A 16,879-nucleotide genomic window follows, 5' to 3' on the forward strand; every position below is an offset into this window, starting at 1 on the left:
AATAAATGAATGAATGAAAAAATAAATTCTTTTCTGTGCTGACTGACATTTGCGGGCATCGGTTGTCTTCGGGCATCACCTAGCGGCCACTGTTTCTGAAAGTCGGGGAGACACGGAGGGAGGTCTCGCCGACTGCACCGAGCCTGGGGCAACTGGTTTCTCTCTCTCCCTTCTGGAGGCCCCTCCCTCTCTCCCTCGTTGCCTAGGGAACCTCCGCCCTGGCGGGGGCCCTATTGTTCTTTGATCGGCGCTTGAGTTTTCTTTGTGTTTTGGTTTCTTGACCGCGCATAGACTCTCCTACTTGGGCTTTAGGAAGGGTCAGTTTAATTTTCAAGTTGCCCCCCGGCTCCCCCCACTACCCACGTCCCTTTACCTTCATTTAGTGAGTCGGCGAGGTGGGTTCCCCCCGAAACCCCCACACCCCGCCTCCCAACACCCTGCTTGGAAACCTTCCAGAGCCGCCCCGGTGTGCCTCCGTCTTCTCGCCCCTTCCCCCACCCCTTGCCGGCGATGATCTCATTCTTGCCAGGCTGACATTTGCATCGCTGGGCCTCAGGCCTCACTCAGTGGCCACCGTTTGTGAAGATGGGGGCGGCGCGGTCCCACTTCCCCAGAGGCAGCTTGGGCCGATGGCATAGCCCTTGACCCGCGTGGGCAAGCGGGCGGGTCTGCAGTTGTGGGGATTTTCCCCCAGCTTCCCTCCTCAGGCCTCCCTTCCTCCCTCCCTCCCTGCCTCCCTAGGAAAGCTTCACCCTGGCTGGGTCTCAATCACCCATTCTCAGGATGTTTTCGTTTCTCCGCCCTCCAGCCGGCACAGTTTCACAACGGGAAAGGCGTCACAGCTCTAGTCTGGGCCTTCTTAGTGTTTGCCCCAAACAGAAACGCTTTCTGAAAACTAACACTTTGCTCACTTAAGATTTCCAGGGACGGTGCCTTGGCCCGTGTTTGTTGGCTTGTTTTGTGTTTGTTCGTCTTTTTCCCTTTGCCTGTGTCTTTCTTTTCAGGTGAAGTAGAAATCCCCAGTTTTCAGGAAGACGTCTATTTTCCCCAAGACATGTTAGCTGCTGTTTTCTCCTGTTGTTAACTAGCGCTTTTCTGAATCTCTCCACGTGCAGTGAGAGCCGGTGGAAGTGTACTATCCTTCATAACATCTTATTTTCTAGAAATCCGTAGGTGAATGCTGCTGCTGCTCTCGCTGCTGCTGCTGCTCTTGTTGCTGTTGTTGTTGTTGTTGTTGTTGTTTTCAAAGTATAACCCGGCCACCGTTCATGGGATCAAAAGCATTATAAAATATGTGTAATTATTTCTCGAGCACGCCCTTCCTCCCCCTCTCTCTGTCTCTCTGTCTGTCTCTGTTTCTCTCTTTCTCTCTCTGTCTTTTCTCTCTCTCTCTCTCTCTGTCTCTCTCTGCCTGTCTGTTTCTCTCTCTCTCTCTCTGTCTCTCTCTCTCTCTCTGCCTGTCTGTTTCTCTCTCTCTCTGTCTCTCTCTCTCTCTCTGCCTGCCTGTTTCTCTCTCTCTCCGTCTCTCTCTCTCTCTCTGCCTGTCTGTTTCTCTCTCTCTCCGTCTCTCTCTCTCTCTCTGCCTGTCTGTTTCTCTCTCTCTCTGTCTCTCTCTCTCTCTCTCTGCCTGTCTGTTTCTCTCTCTCTCTCTGTCTCTCTCTCTCTCTCTGCCTGTCTGTTTCTCTCTCTCTCTGTCTCTCTCTCTCTCTCTGCCTGTCTGTTTCTGTCTCTCTCTCTGTCTCCCTCTCTCTCTCTCTCTCTCTCTCTCTGCCTGTCTGTTTCTGCCTCTCTCTCTCTCTCTGCCTGTCTGTTTCTCTCTCTCTCTGTCTCTCTCTCTCTCTCTCTCTCTTCCTGTCTGTCTCTCTCTGCCTGTCTGTTTCTCTCTCTCTGTCTCTCTCTCTCTCTCTGTCTGCCTGTCTGTCTGTCTCTCTCTCTCTCTCTGCCTGTCTGTCTCTCTCTCTCTCTCTCTCTGCCTGTCTGTCTGTTTCTCTCTCTCTCTCTCTCTCTCTCTCTCTCTCTCCCTCTCTTTACCTGTCTCTCTCACTGTGTCTGCCTTCTGTCTTACTCCCTTTCTCTGCCTGTCTGTCTGTCGGTCTGTCTCTCTCTCTCTGTCTCTCTCTCCCTGTCTGTCTGTCTGTTTCTCTCCGTCTCTCTCTGTCTGTCTCTGTCTTTCTCTGTCTGTCTCTTTGTCTGTCTCTTTCTTTCTCTCTGTCTCTCTGTGTCTGTCTCTCTATCTCTCTCTCTCTCACTGTGTCTGTCTTCTGTCTTAGTCTCTCTCTCTCCCTGTCTGTCTGTTTCTCTCTCGCTCTCTCTCTCTCTCTCTCTCTGCCTGTCTGTTTCTCTCTCTGTCTCTCTCTCTCTCTCTCTCTCTGTCTATCTTCTGTCTTATTGTCTTGCTCTGCCTGGCTGTCTGGCTGGCTGTCTGGCTGTCTCTCTCTGTCTGTCTGTCTCTCTCTCTCCCTGTCTCTCTCTCTCTCTCCCTGTCTGTCTGTCTCTCTCTTTCAGTCTGTTTCCCTCTGTCTGTCTGTCTTTCTCTCTCTCTGTCTGTTTCTCTCTGTCTGTCTGTCTGTTTCTCTCCGTCTCTCTGTCTCTTTCTTTCTCTCTGTCTCTCTGTCTGTCTCTGTCTCTCTCTCTCTCTCTCTGCCTGTTTTTCTCTCTCTCTCTGTCTCTCTCTCTCTGCCTGTCTGTCTGTCTCTCTCTCTCTCTCTCGCCTGTCTGTCTCTCTCTCTCTCTCTGCCTGTCTGTGTCTCTCTCTCTCTCTCTCTGTCTCTCTCTCTCTCTCTCTGCCTGTCTGTCTCTCTCTCTCTCTCTGCCTGTCTGTTTCTCTCTCTCTCTCTCCCTCCCTCCCTCCCCCTCTTTACCTGTCTCTCTCACTGTGTCTGCCTTCTGTCTTACTCCCTTTCTCTGCCTGTCTGTCTGTCGGTCTGTCTCTCTCTCTGTCTCTCTCTCCCTGTCTGTCTGTCTGTCTGTCTGTTTCTCTCCGTCTCTCTCTGTCTGTCTCTGTCTTTCTCTGTCTGTCTCTTTGTCTGTCTCTTTCTTTCTCTCTGTCTCTCTGTGTCTGTCTCTCTCTCTCTCTCTCTCACTGTGTCTGTCTTCTGTCTTAGTCTCTCTCTCTCCCTGTCTGTCTGTTTCTCTCTCTCTCTCTCTCTCTCTCTCTCTCTCTGTCTATCTTCTGTCTTATTGTCTTTCTCTGCCTGTCTGGCTGTCTGGCTGTCTCTCTCTGTCTGTCTCTCTCTTCTCTCTCTCTCCCTGTCTCTCTCTCTCCCTCCCCCTGTCTGTCTGTCTGTCTGTCTGTCTCTCTCTCTCTGTCTCTGTCTGTTTCTCTCTGTCTGTCTGTCTTTCTCTCTGTTTCTCTCTGTCTGTCTGTCTTTCTCTCTCTCTCTCTGTCTCTTTCTTTCTCTCTGTCTCTCTGTCTGTCTCTGTCTCTGTGTGTGTGTGTGTCTGCCTTCTGTCTAACTCTTACTCTCTTTCTCTGCCTGTCTGTCTGTCTCTCTCTGTCTCTCTCCCTTCCTGTCTCTGTTTCTCTCTCTTTCTGTTTCTCTCTGTCTCTGTCCATCTCTGTCTTTCTCTGTCTGTCTCTTTATCTGTCTCTCTCTCTTTCTGTCTTTCTCTCTTTCTGTATCGTTGTCTCTCTCCGTCTGTCTCTCTCTGTCTCTGTCTCTCTCTCTCTCTCTGTCTGGCTGTCTGGCTGTCTCTCTCCCTTCCTGTCTCTGTTTCTCTCTTTCTGTTTCTCTCTCTGTCTCTGTCCATCTCTGTCTTTCTCTGTCTGTCTCTTTATCTGTCTCTCTCTCTTTTTGTCTTTCTCTCTTTCTGTATCGTTGTCGCTCTCCATCTGTCTCTCTCTGTCTCTGTCTCTGTCTCTGTCTCTCTTTCTCTCTCTCTCTCTCTCTGTCTCGGTCTCTGGCTCTCGCTATCTCCCGCCCTCTCTTTTTTTTTTTTTTTTTTTTTTTTTTTTTTTTTTTTTTTTTGCAAAATAAGCTCAAGCACATCTAATCTAATCCATTACCAAGGCCTGAATTCGTAACTTCTGACATCCCAGATTTCCTCTCCCTACAGAATGCTGTACAGAACTGGCGAGTTGATTTCTGGACTTGGATACCTCATAGGTACTACATATGAATAAAGATCCAACCCTCAAATCTGGGGTTGCTTCTCCCTCGACTGTCTCGAAAAATCGTACCTCTGTTCACCTAGGACGCTGGGATGGTTTTCTCAATGTGCATCTGCCCGTGTCCTGCGTGACCTGTGACCGAGCCCTGCCCGTTGGGTCTCAAATATGTATCCGCAAACACTTCTCTCCATTTCCACAAGTACCCACGGCCCCTTGTGGAACCACTGGCTCTTCGAAAAAAATCCCAGAAGTGGTTTTGGCTTTTTGGCTAGGAGGCCTAAGGCCTGCTGAGAACTTCCCTGTCCGGGATCCTGTGTGAACAAAAGTGTCTCTGCTGGGAGCTGGGACCCTCGGGACCATGCTTGCTGGCGCTGGATGAGTCTCTGGAAGGACGCACGGGACTCCGCAAAGCTGGCCTGTCCCACCGAGGTCAAATGGATACCTCTGCGTCGGCCCGAGGCCTCCAACGTACATCACCGTCACCAACCGTCACCGTCAGCATCCTTGTGAGCCTGGCCAAGGCCCCGACTCCGGGGAGACTCTTGGGAGCCCGGCCTTCATCGGCTACAGTCCAAAGGGATGGTGACTCCACCCACAAGGTCCCCACTGAACTGCGAAGACGTGGAGCGTAGGTCAGAGAGGGGACTAGGAGGGGAGACGTCCTGACAGGCGATGAGTTCCCTAGGCTCTGGCCACCCCACCCACGTCCCACGTCCCACATCCCAAGTCCCGGGCACCCACGGGACACCGCCGCTTTATCCCCTCCTCTGTCCACAGCCGGCCCCACCCCACCAAGCAACCCACGCACACACGCTGGAGGTTACAAAACCACACGGTGTGAACAGAGCCTGATGGAGCGAGAGCCCATTTCACGAGGTGGGGGGGTGGGGGTGGGGGTGGGGCTGGGGTGGGGGTTGCGGGGTCTGCAGAGAGCCCGAGTCTCCCTCTCGGGTGGCTGACAGGCTCGAAATGAATATCGCTTCTTGGGCGGAGGGGCTTCCTTAGGCCATCACCGCTTGCCTGCAGCGGGACTACCTCTCACACCCTCCCTTGAGGCCACAAAATAGATTCCACCCCACCCCTCGACGTTTCCTCCGGGGGCCGGATGTATCCTGTTCGAGAGACCTGAGCCTGACGGGTTGAATGAAACACCTTTATTGGCTTTGTGTGTTTGTTTGTTTCTGAGATGGAGTCTTGCTCTGTCCCCCATGCTGGAGTGCAGTGGCGTGATCTCAGCTCACGGCAACCTCTGCCTCCTGGGTTCCAGTCATTCTCCTGCACTTGAACCAGAGAGACTGCCACCGTGGCCGGCTCATTTTTTTCTTTTTAGTAGACACGGGGTTTCGCCCTCTTTCATTGGTTTTCACTGCAGATTCTAGATTCCAGCCACACCTCCTCGTTCTGTGCCACAGAAAGACTTTTTTTTTTTTTTTTTTCTTAAAAGCACAACATATCTGCTTGATTTGAGTGGCTTCCTATATCATTATCATTGTGTTAGAGATGAAGAAAAGGTATTAAACACCGTGCTAGTGATAGTCAAAGTGAAAACAAAAGAACAGCTATCTATCTATTTTGTAGTTAGAATAAAGTGGCTCAGTATTGAGAGCTACCTAAATATGTCAGCATTTAAACTCTTCCTAGTAAAAGCTTGCCGATCTGAATAATCCTCCTTTAAACACAATTTTTGATACGGTTAAGTTTTTTTAAGAATGCGACTCCTGCGAAATAGCTGAACGGACGATACACATTTAAAAAGCAAACGACACAAGGATCAACCAGACTTGGGAAAAAATCAAAAAACAACACAAGTCTCATGAAGAACTGAGTTCTTAAAATGTCACGGAGAACACGGCCGTCGGAAGAGAAGGCAGTATCGGCAAGTTGATTGTTACATTGGTCAGCGATAGCTAGCACTATTATGTTTTTGGCCATCTTTCAGGAGATGTAACTACTACAGCAGAATGAGATATCACCCACTAAACAACATAGTCACAAATCAAAAAATGTTTTAGTAATCTAATGCTTCAGATTCAGAAGCAAATCCAATGAAAAAACTCCACTGCTGTAACAATTAACCCACCCCAAAGATAACCGTATCTGACAAGAAAACGACCACAGGCTTATGACTTCAGAATTATACTTTCTCTTGATATTCATTTATGTATTTATTTATTTTTTTTATTTTCTTTTCTTGAGGGGGCGTCTCGCTCTGTCGCCCAGCGTGGAGCGCAATGGCGTGATCTCGGCTCACTGCAACCTCCACCTCTCCGGGTTCAAGAGATTCTCCCACCTCAGCCTCCCGAGTAGCTGGGACCACAGGCGCCCACCACCACGCCCAGCTAATTTTTCTACTTTTAATAGAGGCGGGGTTTCACCATGTTGGCCGGGATGGTCTCGATCCCTTGACCTTGTGACCCGCCCGCCTCGGCCTCCCAGAGTGCCGGGATGACAGGCGTGAGCCACCGCGCCCGGCCTTCTCTTGAGGTTTTAACTATTAAGTCAGCCCAGAAAAATAGAATAAATGTCAACAGTCAGTATGGTGTTGAGGCAGAAGTAGGACCACGCTTTTTCATATCTTATTCAGTTGATAACCATACGACCCAGGTAGACATTTCCTGTGTGTCTACTGACACACAAGCACAAAACCGTGAAACAGAGAGACCGCTGAATAAAAGGGGACGCTCAGTTCTTCATAGTAACGCCATAGACTGGAACACTGTCACAAAGCAGCAGCTAGTGAATCGTTTCCATATTTTTTTCTATTATCCAATAAGTGAATGATGCTATTCCTTTCCAATCTCCCAAGCCCTTTTTGTCCCCATCACCGCTGCGGTGCTCGAACAAAAAGTAACAAATCAAGTAACAAAACTAAAGAAACACACACACACACACACACACACACACACACACACACACACACACACCCTAAAGACAACTACGGTATCTACAAAAGTTTGGTAGAAGACAGAAACTGTTGAGTATAAGGATCTGGTATTCTATTATCATGAGTTCATTTAAGAGTTTGTTCAAGACATACATTTCATAAGAAAACATCTTAGTTAGAAGTTATTGACCAGCGTGTACCATCCCTAAGTATTCGTCACCAAATTCATGACAATAAAGAGCTATCTAACAAGAAAAATTAGCGAGTACCGGCACCATCCGTAAGACCTTGTCTTTACGCTTCCTGACCACTCACCATGCATTGCAATGTCTAGGACTGACTCTGATAGCATTTCGAAATCAAGCTAAGGCTTTGTCCAATTCTTCAGTGAAGACACACTCACGCCCTAAGACGGTATAGGCGTAAGCATCATTTGGATCCACCTCGATAGTTCTCTGGAAGAATTTAATGGCAATATCCTGTTCCCGTTGCAGACTGCAACGGGTCCCTGCAGCACACCAGGCCTCTGGCTGGAGAACTTTTATCCATGTCTGTGAAGTCTTTTGACAGAACTGAAAGAGCAACATCTTTCGGAGGATGCCAAAGTGTTGTAGTGTAGATCTCCATGCCTTCGACTCTATAATTCTCCCTCCTTCTAACCTCTGAGAATATTCTTTCAGGTCGCATGGACTCTGAAAGTTGAAAACGGGCCCTTCCAATTTGGCGCAGTACCCAACCGGTATTCTAGTGGTGAGAAGGTAGATGGCTCAAAATATGGATAGCTTCTTTGCGGTGGTAAGAACACAAAGCTAAATAACCTTTCCCCCTTTCACGAAGAAGGCTCATCAAGCCTTCTGCTGCTGCTTTTTGTAGATGAAAAGCCTGAATCTGAGGTGTGATTGCGGCTCTTTTCTCTTCTGAAACGATGGAAGAGTCCAGTTTTGTCATTTCCAGGCTATCGTTTATGTTAGGTTGTGGTGTACCTCCTTTATTAGTTCTACTTTTTGTTTTTCTGCTTGGGATTTCAGGTGGAAACTTCATTTTAAATTTTTTCCTATTATCCTTGGTTGTGGAGCTGTCACTAATCAAGAGTCGCGAATTTCTTCGAGGTCGTGCATTTGGGGGAGACGCCATAGTGGGGCTCAACACCTGAGGCGTTCCACTCGTTTGTGGACAAGAACTTTGTGTTTTTGCAAGAATTGGAGTGACCTTTCGGCTGATTCCCCTCTGCGAGAAGACAGACTGTGTTCCGGTTTGGCCGATTCTGGCAACAGACTTTTTTGAAGGGGCTCCGGTGGGTGGCACGTCAATTACAGAAGGTGTCTCAAAGCGGTGTAGTTTTGTAAATAGGATCCATCTCCGGGACTCGAGGTTTCTACTGGCAAAGTCCCAACACTTGGGGTGAATGGACCAACAGCTGCTGGCCCTCCTAATAAACTTCGACCGGTGTTTGGTTCATTTTGCACCTGTTTAGATCACATGGAAGTTCCCGTTCCCAGTGGGACAGTATCAGGTGAAATGACAGCTGAATCCATAGAAGACACTGGGGAATCTGTATTCAAGGAGTACTTTGAATTGGAAGATTCTAAACTCAATCTGTTTAATTCAATGGTGTCCTGGGGTGTTTCCGTAAGAACGGTCTCAGGCTGTCTGTGACATAAGCTAGGACGAGGTACTTGTGTGGGGCAACACTTGGACAGACAGTTGCCAAAGTTCTGTAAAGATGTGAATGGAAGTGTTTGGTCAGGATCTTGCTTTTTCACCTACTTCACATAATGATTCAAAGGGATACCAGAGGAAAGGATTTCAACTAAGGCCCTGTTGGTCACATTCTGATCCTTTGGCAAGCCGATCTGTCTTGCGATATGCGTGTCCCGGCAATGAGAGAGTAAAGCGAGCTGAATCACCAGACTCAGTAAAAATATCGTCATGGCTTTTCTGCTTAGGAAACACTCCACCCGATAAGATGTGTTCCCCTTCTGCAAGCTTGCTGAGATCCACGCAACATTTTGCAAGCCGGTATTTGCATGGCGGTGCAGTACCACTGTGTCCTTTCCAGAGTCTATATGCTTTATAGGCCTTTCCTGAGGGGTAAGGACAGGTCACCAGTGAAAACAAGGCTTCTTCTGAGTGTACTTCTGCATAAAGGCGTTCTGCGAGGAAAACCGCATCTCGGTAAGCGCAGCGGTTTAGTGCTTGCCATAGAGCAGCCTGGACGGGTTCCTGCAGCACCGTCATCCTCGAGGCTCAGGCCCACTTTCTGCAGTGCCTCAGGCATCCCCCCACCCCACACCGCCCGCACCCCACTGCCACCCCACTCCCGTAGCGGCTATGGCCCGGCCAGGCCAGCCCCGGCTCGTTTAAAGTCACCAGCGGGACCGTTCCCGGGGGATGGGGGAGGCCGAGCCCGAATGACTTCTCTATCCTGCCGACTCTGGAAAGCCCGGCCCCTTGTGATCCATTGCAAACCGAGGGTCACCTCGTGTTTGGAACACGGATCCGCTCCCAAGTTCAGTGGGGGGATGTGAGGGATGTGGCATGTAGGACGAAGGACTCTCTTCCTTCTGATTCGGTCTGCACCGCGGGGCCTAGGGCTGGAGCTCTCTCCGTGCGGACCGCTGACTCCCTCTACCTTGGGTTCCATCGGCCCCACCCTGGAACACGGGCCTCGGCAGATTCTGGCCCTTCCTGGCCCTTAAGTCGCTGTCAGAAACCCCATCTCGTGCTCGGATGCCCTCGAATGACTGTGGCTCGCACCTCTCTGGAAACATTGGCGATCTCTCCTCTACGCGCGGCCACCTGAAACCACAGGCGCTCGGGACACTCGTGCTTTCAGGAGAGAATGCTGAGAGTCTCTTGCCGACTCTCTCTTGACTTGAGTTCTTCATGGGTGTGTGGTGAGGACGTAGTGAGACCAGACGTATTAACTCAGGCTGGGTGCTGGTGGCTCACGCCTGTAACCCCAACGCTTTGGGAGGCCGAGGCCGTAGGATCCCTTGAGGAATCGCCTAACCCTGGGGAGGTTGAGGCTGCAGTGAGCGAGCCATAATGGTGTCACTGTGCTCCAGTCTGGGCGAAAGACAGAGTGAGGCCCTGTCACAGGCAGGCAGGCAGGGAGGCAGGCAGGCAGGCAGGCAGGCAGGCAGGCAGGCAGGCAGGCAGGCAGGCTGGCAGGCAACAGTTGTACTATGTTCTTCTCAGGGCAGGAAGCAGAAATAACAGAATACAGCACTTCATTTTTTTTTCCTTGGGACGGAGTGTCACTCTTGGTGCCCACGCTGGAGTGCAGTGGCACCATCTCGGCTCACCGCAACCTCCACCTGCCGTGTTCAAGCGATTCTCCTGCCTCAGCCTCCTGAGAGTAGCTGGGATTACAGGCATGGGCCACCACACCCGGCTGATTTTGTATTGTTAGTAGAGACGGCATTTCTCCATGTGGGTCAGGCTGGTCTCGAACTGGCGACCCCAGGTGATCTCCCCACCTCGGCCTCCCAAAGTGCTGGGATGGCAGGCGTGAGCCATCGCGCCCGGCCGGCTACACTTTTTTATTTTTATTTTTTTTTAGTTTTCAATTTTAATGTATTTATTTATTTGCTATTCTTTATTCATTCATTCATTCATTCATTCATTTATTCATTTATTTATTTATTTATTTATTTATTTATTTATTTATTTTCGAGACAGACTCTCGCTCTGTTGCCCAGGCTGGAGGGCAGCGGCGCGATCTCGGCTCACGGCAAGCTCTGCCTCCCGGTTTCACGCCATTCTCCTGCCTCAGCCTCCCGAGTAGCTGGGACTACAGGCGCCCGCCACCGTACCTGGCTACTTTTTTGTATTTTGAGTAGAGATGGGTATTCACTGTGGTAGCCAGGATGGTCTCGATCTCCTGACCCCGTGATCCGTCCGCCTCGGCCTCCCACAGTGCTGGGATGACAGGCGTGAGCCACCGCCCCCGGCCTATTTATCTATTTATTAACTTTGAGTCCAGGTTATGGAACCAGTTAGTTTTTGTATTTTTGTTTGAGACGAGGTCTCACCATGTTGCCAAGGCTTGGATCGAAGGATCCACCTGCGCTCGGCCTCCCAAGAGTGCGGGGATGACAGGCACGAGCCTACCGCGCCCAGACTCCCGCCTCCCCCCCCCCCCCCCGCTTGTCTTCCCGATAGTTTCAGGGCAGAGTGTTTGGCTTTGGCTGGCCTGCTTAAATTCATTCTAAATAGAAATTTGGGACGTCATCTTCTGGCCTCATGGACTGTGAGCTGAGGAGTCCCCTGGTCTGTGTATCACAGGACGGGACACGAAAGGAGGAGAAAAATCGTAGCGTTCGAAATAGGTAATTTTGTGATACAGAAATACACGGATTCACCCAAAACACAGAAACCAGTCTTTTAGAAATTGCCTTAGTCCTGGTGTCTGTGCCGGTGATTCTTTTCGGTTTGGACCTTGACTGAGAGAATTCCCAGTCGGTCTCTCGTCTCTGGACGGAAGTTCCAGATGATCCGATGGGTGGGGACTTAGGCTGTGTCCCCCCAGGGGCCCTGGTCGATTAGTTGTGGGGAATCGCCTCCATCCTTCCCCGCACATCCTTCCCCGCCCCCCCCCAAGGGGATCCCAATTCATTCCGGGCTGACACTCTCATTGGCAGACGTCGGGCATCACCTAGCGGCCACTGTTGCTCTGAAAACGGAGGCCTCGCAGAGGAAGGAAGCACCAGGCCGCCTGCGCGCAGCCTGGGGCAACCGTGTCTTCCCCACCGCCCCCGCCCCCACCTCCAAGTTCCTCCCTCCCTCGTTGCCTAGGAAATCGCCACTTTGACGACTGGGTCTGATTGACCTTTGATCAGGCAAAAACAAGCAAACACATAAATAAACAGAATAACACAGAAATAACTAACGAAATAAAATAAGTCAATACAATGCATTCCAATACAATACAATGCAACGCAACACAACACAACACAACGCAACACAATACAATACAACGCAATACAATACAATACAATACAACAGGCCGGGCGCGGTGGCTCATGCCTGTCATCCCATCACTTTGGGAGGCCGAGGTGGACGCATCACCTGAAGTCGGGAGTCGGAGACAAGCCTGACCAACATGGGGAAATCCCGTCTCAATTGAAAATACAAAATTAGCCGGGTGTGGTAGCGCATGCCTATAATCCCAGCTGCTAGGAAGGCTGAGGCAGGAGAATCGCTTGAACCTGGGAAGCGGAGGTTGCGGTGAGCCGAGATCGCGCCATCGCACCCCAGTCTGAGCAACAAGAGCGAAACTCCGTCTCAGAAAAATAAAATCAAATAAATAAACACATAAATGAAAATAAACAAAGAAAATAAAATAAAGCAAACAAATAGGCCCCGCGCGGTGGCTCAAGCCTGTCATCGCCAGCACTTTGGGCGGCCAAGGCCGGTGGATCACGAGGCGGTCAGACCAGCAGGGCCAGTATGGCGAAACCCCATCTCTCCTCACAATACACAAAATTAGCCGGGCGCGGTGCTGTACTGTCTGTAATCCCAGCTACTCGGGAGGCCGAGCTGAGGCAGGGGAATCGCTTGAACCTGGGAGGCGGAGGTTGCGGTGAGCCGAGATCGCGCCACCGCACCCCAGCCTGGGCGACAGAGCGAGACTCCGTCTCAAAAAAAAGGAAAATAAAACTGACATGAAAGAAAATACTTAAAAAGTGAGTTTCCGGGAAAAAAGAAAAAAAAAAAAAAAAAGAGAACCCCCCCCCCCCCCCACAGTGACGTACACAGACCCCTCTCGCCTTTCGAGGCACCAGACACGTTAGGAACGATGCGTACTTTCTTTTTTTAACGGAATTTTATTTTATGAGCGGGATTTGTTTTTCGAGACGGAGGTTCGGAGTCCCGCCCTCCCTCCGTCCCGGTCCCTGGTTGCCCAGACGACCTCAGGAGACAGACCCTGGCTGGGCCAGATGGTCCTTCTCCTTGGTCGGTGGTTTCCTTGTGTTTCTTCGTGTCTTTAACCCGCGTGGACCCTTCTGCTCGGGTTTTACAGATGGCGGCTCCCCTTTAGGCCTTGTCGTTGGTGGGGACTTTCCTGATTCTCCCCGGATGTAGTGAAAGCGGGTAGATTTGCCTCGCTTTGCCTCGCCTTGCCTTGCCTTGCCTTTTCTTTCTTTCTTTTTCTTCCTTCTCTCTTTCTTTCTTTCTTTCTTTTTTTTTTTTTTTTTTTTTTTTTTTAGACAGAGTTTCACGCTTGTTGCCCGGGCCAGAGGGCCATGGCGCGATCTCGGCTCACCGCAACCTCCGCCTCCTAGGTTCAAGCGATTCTCCTGCCTCAGCCTCCCTAGTAGGTGGGATTAGAGGCGTGTGCCACCGTGCCCGGCTGATGTTGTATTTTTTGTAGAGACGGGGTTTCCCCACGTTGGTCAGGCTGGTCTCCATCTCCCAACCTCAGGTGATCCGCCTGCCTTGGCCTCCCAAAGTGCTGGGATGACAGGCGTGAGCCACCGTGCCCGGCCTCTCTCTCTCTCTCTCTCTCTGTCTGTCTGTCTGTCTCTCTTTCTTTCTTTCTTTGTTTCTTTCTTTCTTTCTTCCTTCTTTCCTTTCTTTCTTCCTTCTTTCTTTCTTCCTTCCTTCCTTTCTTCCTTCTTTCTTTCTTTCTCTTTCTTCTTTTGCTCTTTTTTTCTTTTCCTTTCTCTCTCTTTCTTTCTCGCTCTTTCTTTCTCTCTCTCTCTTTCTGTTTCTCTCTCTCTCTCTCTCTCTCTCTCTCTCTCTCTCTCTCTCTCTCTCTTCTCTTCCGTCTCTTTGAGACAGAGTTTCACTCAAGTGTCCCAGGCTGGAGTGCGATGGCGCGATCTTGGCTCACCGCACCCTCCACCTCCCGGGTTCAAGCGATTCTCCTGCCTCGGCCTCCTGAGTAGCTGGGATGACAGGGATGCACCTCCACGCCCGGCCGATTTTCGTATCTTTAGTAGAGACGGGGTTTCACCACGTTGTCCGGGCTGGTCTCTGACTCCCGACCTCAGGTGATGCGCCCGCCTCGGCCTCTCGAAGTGCTGGGATGACAGGCGTGAGCCACCGCGCCCTGCCTGTGGACTCGGTTCGTCGTATGTTTTATTTGTTTCGTTTCTATGTACTCACTTTTATTTAGAAATGTAAGTGTTTTCATACGTTTGTATATAACTATAGATGTTTACGTGGACGTACGGATAAGTACATTTATACGCGACAGATGTATTTATTGTATAGAAGTACACTTATGCAAAGCACGTGTGTAGAGATACGCTTCTATAAATTTATGAAATATAAATATACGTTGCTACGTGAAGAAACGATGGTAGATGAATACGTCTATGCTTATGTGTGAAGAGTGTTGTATTTGTATTTATAGATAAACGGGCATATTTATCCGTTTTCTTTCTTTCTCTCCTTGATGTGATTCTTCCTTCCTTTCTCTCCTTGATGTGTTTCTTCCTTCCTTTCTTCCTCTCTTTCCTCCTTTACGTGTTTCTTCCTCTCTTCCTTTCCTTCTCTCTCTCTTTCTGTTCTTTTTTCCTTCGTGTCTTATTTCTCTTTCGTTCCGTCTTTCCTTCATTTTTCTTTCCTCTCTGTTTCTTTTCCCCTCTTTCCTTCGTTTCTTTCCTCCTTCTTTCTCTCCTTTTCGTGTTTCTTTCCTCTCCACCTGTCTTTGAAAAAATGGAACGTTTAAGAAGTTTTCTTTCCGTATCTCTGTTTTTTAGATGGTCTCTCTTTTCTCCACTTTCTTCCTCCCTCCCTCCCTCCCTCTCTCCCTCCCTCCCTCCCTCCCTGCTCCCTTCCCTCCCTCCTTCCCTTTCACCATCTGTCTCTTTTCTCCATTCTCTCCCTCCCTCCGTCTTTCTCTCCCTCTGTCTGTCTCTGTGTGGATTCTGGAAGAGCCTAGGCATTCTGCCTCTCCCTGTGTCCGCAGCGACCCGCGACCGAGTCCTTCCTTGTGGGTTCTTTCTTTCTCCCTCCCTCCCTCCCTCCCTCCCTCCCTCCCTCCCTCCCTCCCTCCGAGATGCATCTCCAAACACCCAGACGCCGTGGGTTGTCTTCTGACTCTGTCGCGGTCGATGCGGGGACACGTTTTGGGGAGGCGTTTCTGTGGGGTTGGGGGAGAGGGGCTGCGTTTTCGGCCTCGGGAAGGGCTTCTCGACTCACGGTTTCGCTTTGGCGGTCCACGGGCCGCCCTGCCAGCCGTCCGGATCGGTCTCGCTGACGTTCGCGACGGTCGTCGGGCTCCATCTGGCGGCCGCTGTTAGATCGTGCTCTTGGCTTCCGGAGCTGCGGTGGCAGCTGCCGAGGGAGGGGACCGTCCCCGCTGTGAGCCAGGCAGAGCTCCGGAAAGCCCGCGGTCGTCAGCCCGGCTGGCCCGGTGGCGCCAGGGCTGTGGCGCGTCGCTTGTGAGTCAGAGCTCTGGCGTGCAGGTTTATGTGGGGGAGAGGCTGTCGCTGCACTTCTGGGCCCGAGCCGGGCCGTGGGGCCGCCCGGGCCGGTCGACCAGCGCGCCGCAGCTCCCGAGGCCCGAGCCGCGACCCGCGGGGACCCACCGCGCGTGGCGCGGGAGGCCGGGGACGCCCTTCCCGGCTCGGTCGCGGGCCCGCGCGCGTCCTGGCCGTCTGAGGCGGCGGCCGAATGTGTTTCCGGGTCCCCGTGGGGAGGCGGGGACCGTCCTGCCCCCGTCCCCCGGGTGCCGGGGAGCGGTCCCCGGGCCGGGCCGCGGTCCCTCCGCCGTGATCCTTTCTGGCGAGTCCCCGTGCGGAGTCGGAGAGCGCTCCCCGAGCCCTCGTGCGGCCCGGGAGGTCACACCTGGCCGGCCTTCGGTCCCTCGTGTGTCCCGATCGCACGGGGGGCCGGCCGAAACTGCTTCCGGGCCTCGCTCCGGAGACACGGGCCGGCCCGTGCGTGTGGCACGGGCGGCCGGGAGGGCCTCCCTGGCCCGGCGCCGCTCCCGCGTGTGTCCTGGGGTCGACCAGGGGGCCCCGGGTGCTCCGTGTCTGGCTGCGATGGTGGCGATTTTGGGGACAGATGTCCGTGTCGTGGGTGTCCTGGGCCGGCGGCGTGGTCGGCGATCGGGCCTCCTGCCCCCGGGGGAGATATATCTTTCGCTCCGAGTCGGCATTTTGGGCCACCGGGTTATTGCTGACACGCTCTCCTCTGGCGACCTGTGTCGCTGGAGAGGTTGGGCCTCCGGATGCGTGCGGGACTCTGGCCCACCGCTGACCCGGCTAGCCGGCCCTGCTCCCGCTCGAGCCGCCTGCTGCTGGGGCCCGCGGGCCTGCTGCTCTCTCGCGCGTCCGAGCATCCCGACTCCCGGTGTCGGCCCGGGTCCGGGTCTCTGACCCACCCGGGGGCGGCGGGGAAGGCGGCGAGGGCTACCCTGCCCCCGTGCGCTCTCCGCCGCGGGCACCCGGGGCGGCCGTGACAACCCCACCCCCGTCGGCCCCGTGCCGCGCGTGTCAGGCGTCCTCGTCTCCGCTGGGTTGTCCGCCGCCCCTTCCCCGGAGCGGGGGATGGCCGGGGCCGATCGGCTCGCTCGCCGGCCGGCTGGCCGAACCCCCGCTCCCGGGGGCTCTTCCGTGATCGATGTGGTGACGTCACGCTCTCCCGGGCCGGATCCGAGCCGCGACGGGCGAGGGGCGGACATTCGTGGCGAATGGGACCGTTCTTCTCGCCCCGCCCGCGGGGGCCCCTTGCCTCTCCTCCGTCCGCCTGCCGGTGGTGCGTTGGGAAGGCGTGGGGTGCGGAACCCGGCCTGACCTGGCTGTCCCGTCCCCGCTCTCCGCTTCGCGGGGTGGGTCGGCGGGGTCCTCTGACGCGGCGGGCACCCCTCGCTCTCGCCTCCCGCGGTCGTCGACTTGCGGGCGGGCCCCCTCCGCGGCGGTGGG

This window comes from Pongo abelii, chromosome 22 (genome assembly GCF_028885655.2).
Source record: "Pongo abelii isolate AG06213 chromosome 22, NHGRI_mPonAbe1-v2.0_pri, whole genome shotgun sequence".
Lineage (NCBI taxonomy): Eukaryota > Metazoa > Chordata > Mammalia > Primates > Hominidae > Pongo > Pongo abelii.